Source organism: Diorhabda sublineata, chromosome 8 (assembly GCF_026230105.1).
Source record: "Diorhabda sublineata isolate icDioSubl1.1 chromosome 8, icDioSubl1.1, whole genome shotgun sequence".
NCBI lineage: Eukaryota > Metazoa > Arthropoda > Insecta > Coleoptera > Chrysomelidae > Diorhabda > Diorhabda sublineata.
Genome location: NC_079481.1, coordinates 21,003,529 through 21,025,910, shown reverse-complemented (window position 1 = coordinate 21,025,910; position 22,382 = coordinate 21,003,529). Strand labels below are relative to the sequence as shown.

The window sequence follows — 22,382 nt, the reverse complement described above, 5'->3', positions numbered from 1 at the left end:
TGACTTAAATGTCAAACTTTTACATTTTATCATTGTTTAGAATATGTAAAAATGCTATTAAATTATTTTTTTATGTAAAAAGCAAGCACAAGAGGGCAAACCCTTTTACACTCTAGTATTCGAGTGGCGCCTGCTGTGTAGAGATGCCTGTCGATATTGATCTTGAACTTGTGGTAGTGTTCGAAAAATACGTATTTTGGTAGCTGATTCCACAAGCTTGCACTGCTCCAAAGAAGTGAGTCCCGATAAATTAAAGTTCTGTACGTCTGCAGGAGAACTCAGTGTTCATGTATGCCTGTCGAGTAGGTCTTGCAAAAACTGCCCTTGGTGGGATAATATTGGCAGCTTGGGAGAGCATTTGCTTTGGTAGTAACGGTAAAAAATAATCAGGTCGGCGACATTTCTTCTATGCTCCAAACTGGAGCATGGATTGACTATGAGTCGAATTGCTCTCTTCTGTAGGAGTCGAGCATCTTCAAGATATATTTGGGAGCTCCAAATGTGCGAGCTTCAGTCTATACGTTGATTACATGGGCCAGAAGGTCCCCAAATGATCTATGCTGATGGATGCTGTATTGATAATCGCTGATGATGTTAGCAAACTCGAGATTTGCTGGTTAACGACTTTTTTCATTACCTTCGGACGGTAGTTGTTGGGAGCCGTATTTTTTCCTTGATTTTTCATTATGGCAAGCAATTTTCTAATATGGAGGAAAGAGACCTTTTTTCTATCTTTTGATATGTTTTATTACCACAAAACTGATACTTAAAGTGATAGAGAACTTTTTCGTCTTCATTTTAGTTCTAAAAGCAATTGAAGTTACACTTTCTTTGAAATATTATTGCTGTTTCTGCCTACACTTTGTCGACGAGATAACTACAAGAAGTCGCTGGTTAGAACCTGCCTAAGGACAGTCAAGCAAAACGCTCAACGTTTTTATGTAATGTAAAAACATATGAAGAACTTGTTAAAAATTTATCAGTCAATTTGAAAAATTATAACTATTATAAATTCATATGTTTCTATATTGTTCCAAATAGTAAAGACGCTAAGTAATAAATAAACTGTACATGGAATGATATTTATTATAAGATCTATAATTAATTCTATTATCTATTTATGTTGTTTTTAACTTTTGTCACAAGATGCACTTTATTATTTTGTAAATCCTGATAATTGGCTTAACATCGCCAAAGTTAATTTCTTTATTTTATTGATAGTACAACTTCAAATTCATTTCTCGTTCCTAAACTGACACCTATTAACATTAACATGTACCTGTTTCTCAGCGAGCCATCGCTCATTCAGTTAGAATTTAATTAGTCCCCTGGCCCGGACTACCACATACGGTTACTTGGAGACACCACAACCCAACCAACCACCCACACAACCTAGGCAATTGTACCTAGGTTGAACCTTAAAAGAGGGCACACTAGATGTCCTAACTAACTAACTAATGGATTGTCGTGCTATGATGATGATGTTCATTGTTTTAGTAGATATATATATATGTGTAATTCAGGGTATCATATACACTCTGTAACTCAAAGGATCTATTTTGTTGTTACATTGGAGATCTACTAATCCCATTTCTACCATAAGTTTCAGAAGGTGAAATGGCTCTAGCTACCGAAGATCCGCATTTTCTATTTCATGCAACACCTCTCGCACCTCGAGAGAATGTGGATAGAGGTTTCGTCTTCAGCAATGCCTCAACAAGACTTCTGTTAACATTCGTATGTTGTTATATTCGATAGATTATAGTTTCTCACGAGCATCTATACCTGTCTTAGCCACTGTATATCATCATATAATTTTCCAGTATGTTGTCTTTGTGCTGTAGCCGATTTCACAAAAGGTTTCAGGTCCTACTAAAGGTTTATCCGCCCCTATTTCATGAAGTCTGTCTGCTATTTCATTTCCCCTCATTCCAATGTGTCCCAAAACCTATTGAAGAGTAATTTTTGCCTATCCCATTTAACTTGTCTAAGCATTAGCAAATCAGCTTGGAATCTTATATCACTGTGTTTGGTTGTGGTCCTGTTCCTTCGTATTCCAATTCTGTCGACTGTTTTGGAGTTATCTTATACAACTTGACGGCATTTTTGTTCATTTCTAATATAGTGTTTTGATCCCATTTAGTTTTTCAGATTAGTTTTAAAGTAAGTATTTGGTCATCGTTAGACTTCGAAATTTCTTTCTGAGGAATATCCCAGATTCGATCAACTTTTTATAGAGGTTCCAATTTATCCCTGATGACTTCTTCTCTCAAACTTCTAAGTTTTTTTCACCACATTTCAAGTTAGTAGTGAGAATATTATGTACACATAATTTATAATAGTAAGCATTTTTTTGTTCATTCGGAGTGACAGCCAGGAGAGTGATACGTTGTGGGCATATTAAAGCCGAGGAATAGGATTACTTCTTGGATTAATGAACGAATAACTTTTATATCTCTTTTCTCTGCAGTGTAGAATTTAATTCTTGCTTTAACAACTGTGCCGAATATATCAATTTATTCATCGCTTAACAAATGAATATGAAAATATCTGTATGAACCACATTTTCTGTATTTACTTAATGATATTATAATCCATTATATTTGCTGAAACTGTGTAGGTCTGTTTTTATGCATATGTCTCATTTTAAAAATTTTTAAATATATGTTTCATCATTTCATTTTATTAGTTACTTCAGTTCCATTTTTTTATCCTATTAAGAGTTTCTTAATCAATTTTCTAAACATTGTGGTGTCTGAACTATGTAAACTGCGTCACAATTATTCAATAGAACCTCATATATTACTTTTGATTTAGAATTTGACTAAATGAAACTGATGGAAAAAAAATCAAAAATAAGGATAAAGAAATATTATGATCAATTAACAACCTAAACTTGCGTCTTTCCTTGCCGTATGCACAAGGACTTGCTCGACAATTGAGTATATTATATCAGAATACATTATCAACATATTTCACTAAACCAAAATCTGAACACCTTAAATAATAGAAGGAGTATTATATTCCTTGTAAAATTGTGGTGCTGTTAACATACGACACCTCAAGTTTACAAAATAGATTAAAAATTCATCAAAACAATAGAAATTTGAAACTAATTACCAAACCATGGAATAGCGGAATAAACAATTAATTATAGAAATTAAAAAATCATTAAAATGAATTTTTAAGAAATATTATCTCATATAATTATGAAAGTTGCCAATATCAGATATTTTATTTAAGAGTGAAGTTCATTGAAACGACAAAAATATATTATTTATTGAAATAGAAATGAAGATCATTTATTCATAAAAATATTATAAATTCTACAAAAAAAATGTGTTGTAAAAATGTTTGTGTTTGTTGTGTTGATAAATAATTTATTCGAAAGAATGCCCATTTTGGAAATAAAATAATAAGCATATAAAAAGTCGCAATCTAATATTTTTTCACGCCAAGCTTCTTGGTGGTTTTGAACTGAATATAAGCTGAAAAAAATGTTGTTGAATGGGTGCGTGTCAATATGTGGAAAATTAAAATCATTGTTGCAATTCACTCTTTTGGGTGAAACAATAAGAATTATCACACATAATTATTAATTAGGATAGAGTATTATTACTCTATTTGTTCCCTAATTTGTTAACATATTATTCTAAGTGTAACAAGACAATGATTTTTTAAATGTTTCATTCATATTCACCGTTTTTAAGAGAAAAAATGTGTGTAGCAAATTCTGTTGCGAATTCCGTTAAAATAATACACTAATTACCTTTTTTCTATGTCCGTTATTCATTTCAATTCACAAAGAATGTAATTTCTGAATAGGTCAAAAATTGTAAAAAAAAGTGCCGTATCGGTTCATTTTTTTACGTTTTTGTGTTAAAAAAGTGCTATAACGTGTCATTTTTTAACGCAATTATATAATTGTTTTATCAAAATAGTGGGCTGTGAACGCTTTATTTCTCATGTCAATTCGTTTTTCCGATAAACTGTCACACTTTTATTTCTTGATATTCGGTCAAGAAAATCCGTTTTGTATTTGAATTTACCTAAAAAAAACTACACTGGGCATACATTTCGAGGCTCTTCGGAGTCTCTATTAGTGAATTCCGGTGGTGATATAATTCAACTAAAGAAGCACGGTGGGTGGAAATCCAACACAGTTGCGGAGTTAGATAGACGACTCAATTAAAAACAAAATAGATTCCGCAGTGAAAATTTTAACGGGATCAACTAGTTCGACTTCAAGCAATATTGTACTTTGAACTCGTTAAATGTTGCCAATTCAAGTACCAATAGTAATGTAACTTGAAATTAATAATGCTCACAGTTGTACTTTCAATATTACTATTGCAAAATAAAAATTGATAAGAGTTTTGTCGAATTTTTTTTAAGTCTACGGACGTAGAAAAACGTTATGAAACTCGTGAGTAAAGTAACTTTTTTTCACTCGTAGGAATTTCCACACCAAATCGTCCTTCTAGTAAAAAAAAGTATTACTTTACTCACTTGTTGCATAAATAATTATTTTATAACAGCACGTATGTTTTTAATATTATATATAATTTCTACAATAACACCAAAATAAAACCAAGTTTCCGCCTTTACTTTACTACCAAGTGATGTACTCACATTAAGGACAAAAATTGAATGTACATCATCTCAGTCAATTTAAGATTAAATTAATCTAGAAAATGTAGCTATGTAGATAACGATTTACCAAATCATCGAAACGCATGGGCGTCGTCACTTTATTAAATTGTGAAGGATACAGTTTTCTTTGATAAATTTCAAGGTATACGAGCTGCAAAGTAATCAGGGCGCGAAGACTACTATCAATCGGATAGGCTATGAACTTTCTTTACTTACGAAGATGTATTGATATCTAGTGAGCCTAGACCAGTTCCATGCATGAACAAAGTATTGCGTGACCATAGCAACGAACAATAACTTATTAGAAGTGTCAGTGTAAAGTTTGACGTCAAAAAAGTAAACCAGAGTTACGCAATAAATTAAAAGAAAAAAGATGTCCACCGAAATTGTGAAAATCGAAACATTGGAGTACGAACCATCATCAAGTACCTGTATTTAAAAGGGTTAAGAGGTAAGCAGATTTACGAAGATATGCTTAATACCCTTGGTGATCAATGTCCTTCGTATGCGACCGTAAAAAATTGGATTGCAAGCTTCAAAAGAGATAAATTTTCCATTGAAGGTGATGACCGAGGGGAAGGCCATTTTCTGTGTCAAATGTTTGAATGTTGACCAAAAGCGTGCAAAGATAGAGGCATCGCGTTCGATCTGTGCTCGATTTGAAAACGATGCAGACTTAAACCAAATTGTTACCATGGAAGAGACTTTTCACAATCCAGAAACAAAGCAACAATCGATGGAATGTCGACACTCTGGTTCTCCAAGACCTAAGAAGTTTCGTGTCCAAAAATCTGCTGATAAAGTTCTTGCTTCAGTTTTTTGGGATTGCCATGGAGTAATCATGATTGATTTTTTGGATAAGGGTAGAATGAGATTACTATTCGACATTACTGACCACTCTACGGGAAACAATTAGAGAGAAAAGACGCGGAAAGCTATCCAAAGGTGTTTTGTTTTGTTTTGACAACGCCCCTGCACACAATCTCATGTTGCCATGAAAAAAATTCGTGATTTAGGATGTGAATTACTAGAACACCCCCCTTCTTCACTAGATTAGGCTCCGTCCGACTATCATCTCTTTCCTCAACTAGAAAAAAGTTTGAAAGGTCGTAAATTTTCTTCCAACGAGGAGGTAATGAAAGCTGTGGAGATCTGGTTTGCAGAGCAAAAAGAAATATATTTTTTGAAAGGTCTAAAGACGTTGCAAGTTTCGCTGTAATAAATGTATCCAATTGAGAGAAAAAGATGTTGAGGAATAAAATATTTTAACAGTGAAATTTTGTTTGGTTATAGAGCAGGCTAAGAATTTTTCAATATATCCTAGTATTATTAGATAACTAATTGACATTGACCTTCAAAATATTAATTACATTAGTAATAAATGATTTTTATAAATTTGATATCAGAATAAGTCATGAAGGACCTACGTGAACAATTATTCAAGGGAATCTCTTATAATAATAAGACTAACTACCTATAAGATCCTGAATTTGTATACATATTGAAAGCAAGAGAAAATAATTATCCCGGAAAAACATCTAAAAATCGCAATTCAATGTTTTTTTACATCAAGCTTACAGCGGATTTTTGAATTGAATGTAAGTTGAAAATACTTTTTCTACTTGAATAGATGTGTATCAATACGTGAAAAATTAAAATAATTGTTGGTACCTCTTTTGAGTGAAACAATAATTACACATGAGTTATTAAATAAAGTCAAATCAATTTGTATTTAAAGATTACAACAACAGATATATAATGTAGCAATCACAAACATGGTGTAAATAGGGCATCATACTCGTAATATGACGTTCTAAACATTAAATTGCGAGATAGGATAGAGTATTATTACTTTATTTGTTCCCTTATTTGTTAACATATTATTCTAAATATAAGAAGACAGTGAATTTTCAAATATTTTATTCATATTTACCGTTTTTATGAAAAAAAATCAATTTCTGTTGCGAATTCCGTTAATATAATACACTAATTAACTTTTTATAACAGCACGTATGTTTAATATCATAAATGTAGTTTCCAAAATAACACCAATAATTTGTAACCAACGGTTCGTTAAAATAAAAATAAAACCAAGTTTCCGCGTTCACTCAATAACGAAGTGAAGTACACACATTACGGACAAAGACTGAATAGTCGCAGTCGGTGTAAGTTTAATTTAATCTAGAAAATGTAGCTATATAGATAACGATTTACCGAATCTTCGATACGCATAGGCGTCGCCACTTTATTAAATTGTGAAGGATACAGTTTTTGTTGATGAAATGAATTTCAAGGCATACGAGCTTTAAAGTAATCGAGGCGCAAAGACTACTCTCGATCGGATTGGTAATGGATTTGGCGCACGTTTCAATATGTGGCGCTTTACTTCTTTTTATCAGATAGGTTTTTAATAATTTATTTATTCATTTAACAAGACATATTATTAGATAAGTAATTGATATTGACCTTCGAAATATTATTTTTTTATATTAAATTGATAATAAATGATTTTTATAAATATGCTATTAGATTAAGTCATAAGGACATATTTATCATTAATATATTACCGAATTATTCAATATTTTCATCCATTTTTGACGTGAAAGGACGACGTGAATAATCTTCAACATCTTCTCGGTCATCTTGAGAACTCTTAAACCACTAAAAAAGTCGTGAATGCGACAAGCATTCATTACCATACACTTGTTTCAATAAATTATAAGTTTCAATTTCAATTTTTCCAAGTTGCATGAGTACAGTTGTGTGTACAGTTATTGCACACTTAAGAGTATATGTTTATTATAATTTAAAAAATCGCATACACTTGGCATCTAGATCAAAATAACGGACATCATTTTGAGTCATCGAATATTTTGTATATTTAGAATTAGAAAAAATAAAATTGGATACCTTGAACTATGTTGATTTTATGAGTTTCTGGACAATCCATTATTTAGCATATTTTGTCTATATTACCTTTTTTAGATATTTTAGAGTAGGTTGATGTAAATATCACAAATAACTAAACAAAGAACTAAGGAAAAAATAATAACCATATTTGTTCATTACTGTATGAACATTCATGTAAATATTTTCAATGTCTTATTGACTATGACTTTCTTTTACGTTATCATCAGAGTCTTTTCTGTAGCAATATGACACACATAGTCTCATATATTGTTTGGCATAAGATCTTTGTGTACAGGAGAGATACAAGAATGATGAATGATGATTTTTTTGACAGTTAGTGCACAGTAGAACATTTTTCTTATGAATTTTTGAACATACTCCATACAAAACTGCTCAATTATCTTAATTTTTTGCTTTTTAGTGGATACATAAGTATTTTTGTCTCTTTTTTCCATGTTCCATTTTTGTTCCCTTTCCTTTTTTTTAAAAAGCTAAAGCACGCTTTGTTTTAATAATCCACAGAGGTTAAGCACATAATATGATGTTCTTTCTCTCTGTAAGGAATTTATTTATTTTTGCATTTGTGTAAATTTAGCCATATTAGGAATGGTGAAAGTGAAGTAGCAGCCTTTTGAACCTTAGATACAAAAGGACTACGAGAATATATTGAAAAATTCTTAGCCTACTAAATAACCAAACAAAATTTCATGTCAAATGTCAAAATATTTTATTCCTCAATATATTTTCCTCTTAATTGCATACATTACATTACAGCGAACTTGCAACGTCTCTAGACCTTTCAAAAAATATGTTCCTTTTTGCTCTGCAAACCAGACCTCCACAGCTTTAATTACCTCCTCGTTGGAAGAAAATTTACGACCTTTTTAACTTTTTTTCAGGTGAGGAAAGGGATGATAGTCGGACGGAGCCAAATATGGTGAATAAGGAGAGTGCTCTGTTAATTCAAACCCTGAATCAGGAATTTTTTGCATGGCAACATGAGATTTGTGTGCAAAAACAAAACACCTTTGGATAGCTTTCCGCGTGTTTTCTCTTTAATTTTTTCCTGCAGAGTGGTCAGTAATGTCGAATAGTAATCTCATTCTACCCTTATCTAAAAAATCAATCATGATTACTCCATGGCAATCCCAAAAAACTGAAGTATGAACTTTTTTAGCAGATTTTTGAACACGAAACTTCTTAGGTCTTGGAGAACCTGAGTGTCGCCATTCCATCGATTGTTGCTTTGTTTCTGGATCGTAGAAATGTACCTAAGTCTCACCCATAGTAACAATTCGGTTTAAGAAGTCTACATCGTTTTCAAATCGAGCATAGATCGAATGCGATGCTTCTACCCTTGCACGCATTTTGTAGCAATTAATCTCGTGTCCAAATTGGCGTGAACTTCAGATATACGTGTTAGCCCAATTCAACGGTCCGATAAAATTATGTCATGAACTGCATCGATATTTTTAGGGACTGACACAGAAACTGGCCTTCCCGATTGATCATAATCTTCAATGGAAAATTTACTTCTTTTTACGCTTGCAGGTACTTGTACAGTACAGACTGCCACTTCTAAGTTATTGTTCGTTGCAATGGTAACGCAATATTTTGTTTATGCATGGAATTGGTCTAGGCTAACTAGATATCAATACATCATCGTATTACACTGATGGTTGGTATTACTGATCTCCAAATTACACACACTAGTGGATCGAGGCCGGTATCTCACCTTGCCACGTTCTTCAAATTTGTGATCTTAATAAAAACGTTTCCTATTGAAAAAAGTACACTACTGATGTTTGGTTTTGCTATTATGTGGAATTCTACCAAGGAGAGGTTGGAGAATATTTTCAACAATGTTATGTTTATTCACTCATCGATAGCAGTAAAAAGGTTGTTGTTGTAACTTTTTCTATTTAAAAGTTTTTCTCATTTCCTCTTCACTATATAAGTATTCAATGACCTTACACACGACAAATTTTTACATTTGAAAAAAATTGAGTAGGATTGCAGCTAAATAGAATCAATTGACGTATTTCAGTTTTTTTCGACTTACTGATTTAACAGCAATTTTTCTCTTAATATTATACGCTCGATGTTTTAATAGATAATACGTTATTACGGGATGAGCCCAATACAACATCATTTATTGTAGTTGTAAGTGGGTAAGTACTTCAATATTAATGGTGACTTATTGAAGAACTTTGTTTGGGATTAGTTCTCCTGCCACAATATGTAATGACAATAACCCTACAAGAAATAAAAGGATCCTGTTAATGTGTATAACTGTCAACGATAATTTCGAACCTAGGAAGTCGAAACCCGTATTGGCAATTTATTTATGCATTATTTTTATAATTTTCATAACTACCATTGACAAACATTAAAATTGAATTGTGTATTGTAAACAATGGAGTTTAAATATACATAATTTTTAGGGAGTTGATCGAATAAACTATCAGATGTAGGTACAATGAACATCAAACATGTTAAGGAGCAATTTTAAACATTGATTATTCATGATTTATAAAATATATTCTTTTCATATTCCACTGATATCACACACTATGAGAAAAGAAAAACATCCAAATATTGTTAGTCATAAGCCTGAAAAATTGCGAAAAGAATAGTGTTTTACATGTCCTTTATTCAAAGGCAGGAAATATGCCATACAGTAGTGATATTGAGGCGGTTCAACCCGTAACTTTATATTATAGGGAATGCCTCGTTAGAACTCTATCAACAGTTTTCAAGGTTTTAGCAAAATATAAAAACTATAAATTTCATGAGGAGGCGCGCCCAAGGTCGTAAAAGTTGTACAACAGCAACTAAGACCACTTTTTTATATAAACTTCTACTTGAAATTTTAAATATGAGCCATTGAACTAATTTGATTGTGTTAACAGAAAACGATAAAAAATCACGATATTTATCGACTAGACTAGAGCCAGTATATATGTTGAATGGACTAACGATGACTAGAAAAAAATTTACACCCATCAAAATAGAGTTCAATTGAGGAAGGGTTGGCAAACTCAAACTTAAATCGATATAAAATCTCAATTTTAACGTTCGCTTCTTGATACGATATCAAAATGGAAACTTGTTAGACTATCCTGCCAGGAAAAACTCTTCAATTCCAAATAAAAGGTAAATTTCCGAACTTTGCGAACATTAAGGTATATACAGGACACTTCCTCAGAAGAACGTTGGCCACTTTATTAGCGAATCTGTAGTTGATGTCCTAACTCTGAAGCGATATGAGTGTGTCAACAATAAAAAGAAAGTTGCAAATAAAATTTTACACAATATGAAGAAAAGTAAGGCTTAAAACAGACGGCTCTGTTATGACACTTCTGTTACATAAAACAGACGGTGCATCGTCGACACGCCTCGGCCGCCGGGCGTACCCTTTTGAGTACCATACGACGAAAGCGTTTTTACGACTCTAGTCGGCACATCAGTACGTGTTCGCGTATGTGGTGAAACAGACGACGAGCGTTTTTTAATTTTTGAGAGTCTCAGGGTTGCCAGATTACAAAAACAATGGAAAATTTGGACATTGACCGATTTATTAATGAGGTTCATATAAGACCTCCGATTTGGAATATGCGTTCAGATGAGTATTCCAACAAAATAATAAAAAAACGTTGTTGGGAAGAGGTAACGGAAACATTTGTTGGCGAGAATGCTACCCAGGAGGAAAAAAGAAATATATGAATTCAAATTTTATTTATTAATTTAAAAAAAAACAATCAGCATTCTCCATTTATTAGCCATTAAACCAAATGTGCATTCAACATATCTTCGGGCCCTTGACAATCTATAGTTAAAAATTCTTTTTTCAAAAGATAAATTTGATCCACCATAGGGTCTAAGCAAATTTTCAGAGAGAGGAAAGGCTTCATCGCCTACGATTACAAATGGATAGTCCATCAAATCTCTTTCGAAGGGCGTTGCAGCGGGTATGTTCAGTGTACCATTTATTATTTTTTCATACAGTGTGGAATTTTTAAAAATTCCAGAGTCACTAGATTTTCCATATGAGTCAATATCAACAAATGTAAATAAATAATTGCCTATCACACATTGCAAAAAGCACCATTGAAAAATACTGTTTATAATTAAAGAACATAGAGCCGCTATTCGTCGGTTTTATCAATCTGATATGTTTTCCATCGATCGCTCCTATACAATGTGGAAAATCTGCATTTTTCTTGAATCCTTCAGATATTTCGAGCACAACTAGACAACAGCACACGACGACGATTTTTTAACTTTGTCAGTCGGCAGTTGCGGAGACACGCGTGTGTTTTGAGCCGCTTTTCCGCCGAGTCGGCAGCCGACTCAGCACAAAACGTTCCGTCTTTTTTAAGCTTAAGAAGAACTCAACTCGGGGTAGTTTAAACGAAAATGATTTGAAGAATTCGATGAGGTTAGTACTAGGAGGCTAAATTATTAACAAAGCTGTCTAATACTTTAACGTTCCTTGGAGTCCATATTAAGAGAAGATTTATAGGCTGGGTCATTCAGAAACCAATTAGGAGAGCAAACGCACCAACAAGAAAACATTTGTGAGTAAGGGCCCATAAACTAGCTGAACGACTGAAGCTATACGTTGTATCTTTAACATAAATTAGGATGAAGCTGATCTAGATGGGCTTAATCAATTTTTAATAGCAATTCAGAGTTTAGTGCACGAAAGCCTGTGGGAACTTCACAATATCATTGTCGTGGTTTGAGCAAAGACAACATTGACAAATATACTAATTTATTGCCAGATATTTTAGTGACAAAAGACTTAATTGCTTACCTAGAAATATGATAAGCAAACAAACCTGCACATGTAGTAGCGGTAGAAAGGTAGAAAAACCGTAGCGGATGTTATATTGGTGAAAAAGATGAAACTATTACGGTAATCGCTTTTTGTAAATAGAACGAAAAAGTAGAATACAAAGATGGCATGCCTCTGGGACAAAAATCTTGCAGATGTAATAATTGATATTTTTCATTTGTGCCTGAAAGATCATTTCACACTTGGGATCCTTGCAGTGAAAAGAGATGGATATAGTTCTTATTACAGTTATTTTAGATTGGTCGAATTTGTTATAGAACATGACAAAATTTGATTGCCATGGAAAGTCAAAAATTTTCTAAGATCATTGAGGAGCTTTTATTATACCGCATGTAATATGATTATATAACAGAAAAATATATCGATTTTTGTTTGGAAAATTTTTATGTGAAACATGGCTTAAATCCGCCACAGTCAATAATGCAACATCGACTTTCAAAACATCTGGGATTATTCGATTTGATCCTATTGTATTTCCAAAGATACTATCTTAGTCAACAGTTGTTTATTGACATATTTATAGTATGAAAATGTATCATTCGATTTAAATAAATAAAAAATTATAATTAATCAGAAAACCTGAATGATCAGCACGTTTCTAATTCTTTCATTTCTGTAACTATCTAACTTTGAACGTTTTTATTCATGGCGTGGATAAAATAAAAAAAAAGTCAAGAATTTTTGTTTTGAGAGTTAATCTTTCCATTTGCAGGTTTTTCTGGAATTCTTTTGGTTGCCATAATTTAATTACATATTTCACTATTTATATCTATAAACAGTAATTAACACAACACGAACTACAATTATAAGCAGTTAGATGCTTGCCTCCGTCAACACAAATTAGCATGCACTTACTTGTGGCGTGTATCGTAAGCTTCCCGTTATTTTTTTGCATAGTATTACCAACTGTATGGACTAACGTGTGCTTGTATAACTTACTGACTAAATGGTAACACTGCAATGAGCAGGTTTTATTCTCGTTCTGAGATAGTTGGCTTGGGGGGATCGAAGCCATTTCTTGCTATGAACGTGGAGGCTATTGCTACATCTGTGGCAAGTTCCAGTCAAAATGATGCAGAAGTGAACCTGTTTTTTTCTTTTGTTTTTTGAAGAATATGAGAGTTATGTTATAATTTGGATTATTTTATATTTATTCTATATTTATTTATTCGATCCATTTCAGATTTTTGTTTACCAACTATCTCAGACTATATATTTTGCAAATACTTTGACAGCATTTCAATATCAAACACAAAATACTTGTTGAGTTTACAATTGGAGGTGACTACTAGCTTAGAGTATGATTACTTTTGCGAGTATTTCCAGCTTAACTGTAATTAAACTTTAAAATATTTCACGCCAATTTTCAAATATCCACATCATTAGCTTGTATTTGAACCTGAACCAAAAGGAATGAAATATCGTTGAAATAAAAGGGCAAATAATAATTAATTATTATAATTATCGCGAATGTTATTGAAACATATTGCCATGTTCACTTCACTAGAATTATTACCTTGAACAAACAAAAAAAAATTGGTGTTTACTTGCTCTTTTTAAACACCTCAATTATGTATTTTAGGAAAAATATATCCCTTTTTTACTACCTACCAAACGCCAATGATTTTTTGTAAATTGTATATGATGCCAATTTATTAATTTTTTTCATTTTCCAGCATGCAATAATTATTACCACATAAGTTTGAGATGTTAGGGAGATCAGAATTAGGAATTATTCTATTACATTTTATATTTCATGTATCTATTATCAATTTTCGTTGTTTTTTCTATTTATTTTGTTTATTACTTTGTTGATTTATTTAAATTTCCACACATGTGCCTTAGCCCTCATCTTCTTAAGTTGTGGAAGTACCAGTAGGACTATCAAATGGTAAAACAAATAACAACTATAAATTTCTTTTTGTGATAACAATAACACGTACGAAAAGCAAACTGAATTGTTAATTATAATAAATATAATTATTTTAATTATGTAAAAAAATTGCTAGAGTTTTGAAAGGTGTAGATGAAAGATTAAAAGATGGTGATTTCTTGTTTATAATGGCATAAAAACTCTCAAGAAAATACAAAAAATAACAGTATAGTGATAGTTGTATAATGATTATGTATTTATCTAGGGCACTGTCGCCTCAACGGGCATCTGAAGACGTTAGACTTAGCAGATAATGCAGCCTGCAGATTCTGTTCCACATTCTCTAGAAGTGTATATATATGATACTGTCGTTTGTCTAATTTTTCTGTTTCATTTCTGAAACCTCATTCTCCCTATAATTAAAAATGAGAGTATATTTACGACCAAATTTCGTCCAGTTTTGAAAAATAATTGGACGAAACATTTGAATTTAAAATATGCTGCCAAAAGCAGAAAGGTAACTATTATTTCAAGTACGTTTAGTAGTGCTCATGAACCAACCGATGGCGCTGAAACGAAAACATGAGTTGGCTATATATAGGATGTGGTTAATCTATGACAGAGTCTACGAATTTGCACGTACGGAAAAGATTCGAACGACTTTTGTTCATGACTTGTTAACTTGCAACGTCCAGTTTGTTTGCCTTCGATGGTCGTGGAGTAAAGTAGACATTTCATTACTGGAGTAGTTGGAATGGGTCTAAAAACATTGTCGGGTTTATATTTTTAATGTTTAACATCCTATCGTGTCGTATTATTCGTATTTGTGTCAGAACGTATTATATTGTATTATACCAAAATGTACCAATGTATTTCTGCACTAAGTAAAGTGTTTTTAAGTATCTCTGAAACAAAACGGAGGAAATGGTGTAATGCAATGACACACTTGGAATCTCAAAACTGGGGGTTCCATGCACATTAAAACTTCTTGATTTTGCCCCAAGAATAAGTCATTCTATCGATCTGTCTGTTCATCTGGTTCATGCCGCGAATTTTAACATAAAAACGTTAATTGCGGCAAAACAAACAAGCAATTGCAAGGGAATCTAGCTGGAGAAAATTGTCTGAAGAACCACTAAAGCACCTGCTACATTTTTATCAACAAATCAACTCTCACACCCAATGGTGACAAGTCACTCTTGCCAGTAGCATTTTGCCAAACAGACCGGCCGCTCTCTTATATAATCGGCGCTGATGACGCAGTAGCTGTTTGTAACGGATCTCGGTCGGTATAAAATATATCCAAACGTCTAAACTTCGTAGTTTGTTAATAATAATCCTATCGACTTGAAATAAACACCATCATTCTTGCAAAATTAAATTTTATTTTCCTCAAAGAATATAATTTTTTCAAATTTTTTAACGGCACCAAAATCTGTGGTATGGTTTGATGATCTGTTCAAAGTGTAGAGGTCAAATGCGTTAACTGCTGAGCAGATGTTGCCGGTTACGGCTATTTCATAGAACCTAGTACTGGATTTAATTGTAGCTCAATCAATGCTGCAGTAACCGCAACCATTTCCTCTTCTTTATCCAACCAATGCATCTCTTCTTGTAGGTGCTTCATTATAGATATTATAAGTAAGCTCCGGAGGATGTATGTTGTGTGAACATGAAGGACGAGGATACTACTTTATCAATTTACAAATATTATATGGTACGTCCACGTAGTATCTACAACGAGCGAATGGCAGTGGTGCTACATTGGTTTTTATCAAATTTAAGAATCGTTTTGACCTCGCGGGTAAAATTACCTGCTAATCGCGGGAAAGTCACGTCTCTGGTATGTATCAATAGAATTTTAATATTTAGAGCACTTTCTAAATGGCGAGTTTTGTGTTTTACATTATATTTGAGTTTTGATTAATCATATTTTCCATTTGAAAGTAGTGAAAAATATTACTGCTCTACATAATTCAATCTGTTCATCTCTTATTTATTTTTACAGAATCTATGCATACTAAAACCAACTTTCTAATGTGATTATGTTATGAAGGATTTTTATATTTCTATCAGTGTTATTGAAAAAATATCATTGGTTTGATGTAACTTTATCGGAAACTGCTCAGAAACGGTATTGCTCTGGACATTACTAAATTGTTGTTCCAATTATCATATGAATTTATGAACGCTTACGTCCGGTTATTAAACGAATATTTAGGTCGTAAAAAATAATGGAATGAATCATTCTATGAGTATTAAGGAGTAGAACAAACACAGTCACATAGTAAAATGTATTTCCATTTAGTAAATAAAAACTAAAGAAAAAAAGAATGACTTTACTTTGATTACTTTTTGAAAACCTATAAAAAGTTATGGTTATATAAAAAGAGTTCAGGTGAGCAACTTGTTCATTGTCGAGTATTCTGGTGTGGTTGGGTACCGACATGAAAGTAATATTGTTGTTTGCTCCCAATGAGTTCAGAAACTGCGTGCATTCTCATACTAACTTTGACCCAAAATTACAAGAAACAAGTGTTTGAACTGTTGTACTGCTGTCTGATAGAATATCTTTCCATTACGGTAGTTGTGTAGTACGTAATAGACTGCGCATGTACGAGTGGCGTATGTTTCTGTCTATAAAATGGAAAGGTATAAGCCCATTGGAATTCCGAGTTTGGTAATTGTGCTATAAATAAGCCTGCTCTGCATTTACCCATTGCTGTCGACTTATCGTGACTTTATAGTTTTTGATAAAGTATTATTTGGAAGGCATTGCAAAAGTGACTATATCGATGCGCACAATACACTTTTTATAATGCTCAGATGCTCATTTACGTCGCTGGATTTCGTGTTCTGTTCCTTAGAAACTTTTATAGCCCACTTTAATCTAAGTCTAAGATGATATTGAAATGCATAAGGCATGAAATGGAGGTAGTGACTTGCAAGGTCACATTAAGATATTTAATATTTAACTTAAAGGCTATTTAAATCCCGTTCATTATCAGGCGATTCATATTATATTTGTTTTTCTTAGTGAATAGAACTAGTGGGATATTTCGGAGGTTTATGTTCAGACCTTTATTGACACACCAACCAAGAGCGTTCGTTAAGGTTCACTGCATTTACTGCGGTAAGTCCGGTACCTAGTCATGAACTGAAAAACAGAGTATTTCCAAAATTTATCACAGTAATCAGTGGAGTGGAAATTCAGCGCTAGTAAATATAAAATAATCCTGACCCTGACCCTCTAGATTATTGAAAACAACAAAAAATAAAAAGATTAATTTAAAATGGTTGAGATAAAACAACGCTTAATGCGAATCTCCTAATATTTATTATATAAGGTTACTGTTACTTTTTGTGTATATCTAATATGTGGAAATTGATGTTGTGTTTTTCTTCTCCTTTTACAATGGAATGTCTAGAGCTTTCATTTTTTTGACAGCTATCATACTAGACAGGGGAGAAATACTAGTAAATAGTATGTATACAGTTCGGAAACAATGGAAGTGTATGGCACTCGGACAATTCCACGAAATTGGGAGAAGCGCCCAATTTAAAATCAATAAGAAATATAATAATCAGTTCCAAAATGATTTGAGTATGATTTGAAGATAGATATTTATAGAAGGAAAAGGAAATAAAATATCTGATAGACTAGCAGAAAAGAGGCTCAAACATCTTTCCGAGAAGAGAGAATAGAGAGAGATAAGACAAGTGAAGACACTACTGGGCTACTGAAACCAAAAGATATCGGTCTCCATGAGCCACAGCAAATCTGTTTTACTAGAACATTATAGCTCTGATGAATGTCACAAGAAACTCAAATCAGTGTGAAAAGACTCAAATTCTATGCATTGGAAGAGGAAATATTTATTTATCCATATACTTGATAGTTACAAGGTTAAGTGATAGAGTACAGGAAAACTAAACTAAAGCCGGAATATGTTACAAAATTTATTAAACAACCCGGACTAGGAGAACTACTGGTTTCAGAAAGAGTCTTTAGAAACTGATTGAAGGAGAAGGTTCAATTGATCTTCTGACTATATGAAAACTTAACTAAACTGAAACAATGTTCTGACTGAAATTCATTAAATAATCAGAAATTAAAGAACTGCTAGTGTCATGGGGAGTCCTTTCATAATAATTGGAGGAGGCAGGATCTTTCGATATTCCACGAAACGAATTCTAATCATAGATTTAATATCAAAGATTTAGCGAGCGGCATGTAAGTAGAATTGTACTATTGGAGGAGAGAAAAAGAGCATCGATTTACCAATTTCTATATATCTCGACTCGCCATTAAAATCAAAGCTTTTTAATCTCATCGACGTTTCTATTACTCGACGACATGGCGATCCAATTATTTCTCTTTGTATCAGCAGATCGGACCCATTTGATCAAGCTCCCATACCTTGTTCTATTTTCAATATTAACTCTATAGTACAAAACTGAATTTTTTGATTTAAATAACTAAAGAATAAATAACGCTTGCGAATGGGCTTATCACGCCTGATATAATATGAGAAGACGACAGTTTTATTTCAAATTTCAAATGTTGCCAAGACGTTAACGGGGATCATTTTCCACATTTCTTCTGCAACCATTCAAAAAATTGGGAATTGTTTTCGTCATTCTAAGAGGGTTTAAGGGTATTTTCAGGTTGAAAAATGTCAATTTATAATTTAAATCAACCAAAATACAAAATAAAGAATTTATTTTGCGACTTGTGATGTTTTCTTTGGACTAGAGTACCTGTAATTTTGACATTATCAAAAATTATTGTAGAGGAAAATGTTTAGAATTAAGAATAATTTCGAATTAATGCTGTTTCTAAGCATTGAAAAGAATATATTTTTTTCTTTGTGAAAACTTTTAAAATTTAAGTTTGCACATTGATGCTTGATAAATGTAGGAAACATCGACAATTCTTCGTAAAACTCCGTATTGTATAGTTTTAAGGCCGCTTGACATGATGCAAGCAACGGGCATGACATTGCATGCTATTTCTTGAAAGATAAAAATATTGTATAGACGAATATTGCCCGTCTCTTGACATTACGAAAATCTGCTGCCTTGTATTTGGAGTCTGATGGGCAAAAAAGAGCACCCAGTCGATGGCGGGTCAAGCCCTGGTTAGATAGAACAAGAAGAAAAATGAGTTTAGCTATAGAATTAGATCAGAAAACAGTATATTGGAGAATAGTTAAAGAAACATTGAAAAACTCCTAAGAAAAATAAAACACGAGATAACTAAGAAATTCTTCACGAGAAACGTAATATCAGCACATCAGAAATTATTCTCTTCCTAGAATTGCAACTTGCACGCAATAAAAATGGCACCAAACCGATATTGTCGCAAGTGCGAGATCTTGCATGAAACTCAACTCACAATCAACTCAACTTAATCTGCTCACGGTTTTGATCAATACATATTGTAACTGTAAAACGTCATCGGGAAGGAAAAATTGAGATTGCCCAAATAGGGGATGATTATAATAAAACATTTCGAAAAGCTGTAGACATTTTTAATTTCGGACGTCTAGATAAAGTAGTAATTTTAGAAAGTTATAATCATAAAATAATAAAATATAATATAATAAAAAAAATATTTTTGGGAGTAAATAAATAATTTCAAGGATTTCAAAGCTATCTCTAATCCTGAATATTTGTTCTTTACAATAATCTTGTTAATCATACAGGTATTTTACTCTAAAGAAAAAATAAATTTTTGACAAACCTCGTTTACGTTTGCTCATTGTTGATATCTGATATATACAATTTCTTGTGTAAAGACCAAGACTTCCACATTATTGTTCAACTTCTTATTTGTATACACGATTTGATCAATTTTAAATCGAATCGTTAGCATTTTCGAGCGCCATATGTCAATTACTTTGTATTAGTTACCTGTTCTTTACGATGCGAGAAATTTATTTTATGATATAGACTATGGGAAAAAAGTTGAGCAACAAGTTTGCTGGATATCTTGGGTTTCCCATGGAATTACAGCTACGGAACACTTGCTTCATGCGAGTCGCATAACAAAGAAAAAGGTGTTTGAAAATTGTCATGTCGGCACTCGTAGACAGTGGCTCTCATCGTCTCTCATTGATTGACTCAACAAATTTTGGTTAATAATTTGGGCATGAGGCGTATCAATTCTAAACTAGTACCAAAAGACCTGAATCTTTTGCAAATATAACGCTGAGTAGATTACAAAAGAGATACTTAACAACGTAGATGAAGACCCTATATTCATCAAACTTGTGTGAATCAAGTCTTATATTTTCTTAATACCGTTGTTGCTTCACCTTCGATTTGTTTCAGGTCAAACAATCAACGACCGGATTTGTGGGTAGTAAATTCACGGATTTTTCATCACGATAATATGCTGTAAGATTCGAGCGTAATTGTCACTGATTTTTGGCCCGACACGGTACGATAGTCATCACTCAGACACCACTTTCGTCAGATGTGGTGACTTTTTCCTCTTCTCAATAGTGAAAAATCCGCTTCGGTTAATGTGAGTCCATTGAAGTCATAATAACTAATTCGCTGAAGGTACTGAAGGCCATTTCAGCTGTGGCTTACACAGATATTGAAAATAATTGGCTTAAGCCTTGACATCTTTGGAAGAACTATATTTAGAAGGCGGTATAAAGATGTTTATTAAATTACGTGAAATATGAACACATAGTATATTTTACGAAAATATATTTAACGATTTTTAGAAAAAAACAAAGAAAGTCTTTTGTTGAAATATTATTTATATAAAATCCCCGATAAAGCTAGTTTAATCTGAAATTATATCTGCGACTTTATCAAGGTTATAGGATTATTGATTAATGTTTATCTAAATTTCAACGAAGAATTTTTAATTATTATTCGATGACTATATTAGAATAGAATAAACATGTTCTGTCGTTTTAGAAAGCCTGTTTATCAAGTGACATTTTTATCCTGTAGTTGGAACAGACTATTTCCTTCGAAAAATTTAAGCCAACCAAAAAGCTGTAATATTTTATGTTTACCTAGCAACGATCAAATTTCAGCGATAATACTGCACTAGTGCAAATTATCGATAATTTGCACTAGTGCCAAATTTTCGTCTAGGATTAATAAACATCATTTGGTTTTAATTTTATATTTTAAGAAAAGGAACAATTATTGTTTATTTTAAATTAAATTTTTCTCAGGAAATAGTCTGCCAAAATACCCTCTCGTGCATGTCAAATTGTCTCATAATTTCCTCTCGTGCGCGTTCGCGCACTCGAGAAAATTAAATTATCGACAATTTGACATGCACTCGGGACATTAATATTGATAATAGTAACCTACTAATTCACTAATTTATGAACTGACAAGTAGGGAATGTTGGCAATAATGATGAATGAATATAACACACTCTATTCAAATGATACTTTTTCATATGGACGGATATTTGAATCGCTTCGTTCAGTAAAACACTTGTTTTAATACTCCAACTACGATTTGCACTCGATTTTGTGCCATATTTTACAAAAAGACTGTATCAAGACATGTTGCTTATTCTCTATTTTCTACATAACACTAAAATCGTTTGTTAAAACATATATGGCCAAAATACAAACCAAACGTGCTATCGATTTCAGCCTAAAGTTAAATTAAAAAGGGCAGAATCCCTTTGCTAGGCAGATGATGAAGTAACGGCAGTTTTGATTACCAAATTTCCAGAACTTAATAGCCACACCTCATATATCATCGAAAGAACTCCAGACATATTTTGGAAAATAGTCTTTGAAAATTTTATTGAATAGTGCATTGAAATTATTAGAGAAATTTGATAGAAATAACACTTTTAGTCGAAAGTTTTTACACATTCCATAATCTATTTAAAATTTCAAAATAATACAATTTAACAAATTTCTCTTTCAAATTAACAAGCGAAGGAAGAAACAGTATCTGACAAACCAAAAATAACACATTGAAATTGACAAGTACCGGCTAATTTGTTTATTATTCTTTAACACTATGAGACGCGAGAACGTGCTGTGATTTATACTTTTTGGACCAAGACATCTTTTTGTGAAGATCGTA

At 32.5% G+C, this 22,382-nt stretch overlaps 1 protein-coding gene across 4 annotated transcripts in view; it reads right to left on the bottom strand.

Annotated features, from left to right (window-relative positions):
- The window catches only part of LOC130448458 (ATP-binding cassette sub-family D member 1), a 142,178-nt gene that overhangs the window by 64,511 nt on the left and 55,285 nt on the right, over positions 1–22,382 (bottom strand). Inside the window, exon 1 of one of the 4 annotated variants that reach the window (XM_056785856.1) lies at positions 6,587–6,826. The exons of the other annotated variants lie outside the window; for them this stretch is intronic. The gene's annotated coding sequence lies outside the window, so the exon portion shown is untranslated. Of the gene's footprint in view, positions 1–6,586; positions 6,827–22,382 lie in introns of those variants that run through there. 4 annotated transcript variants of the gene reach the window in all.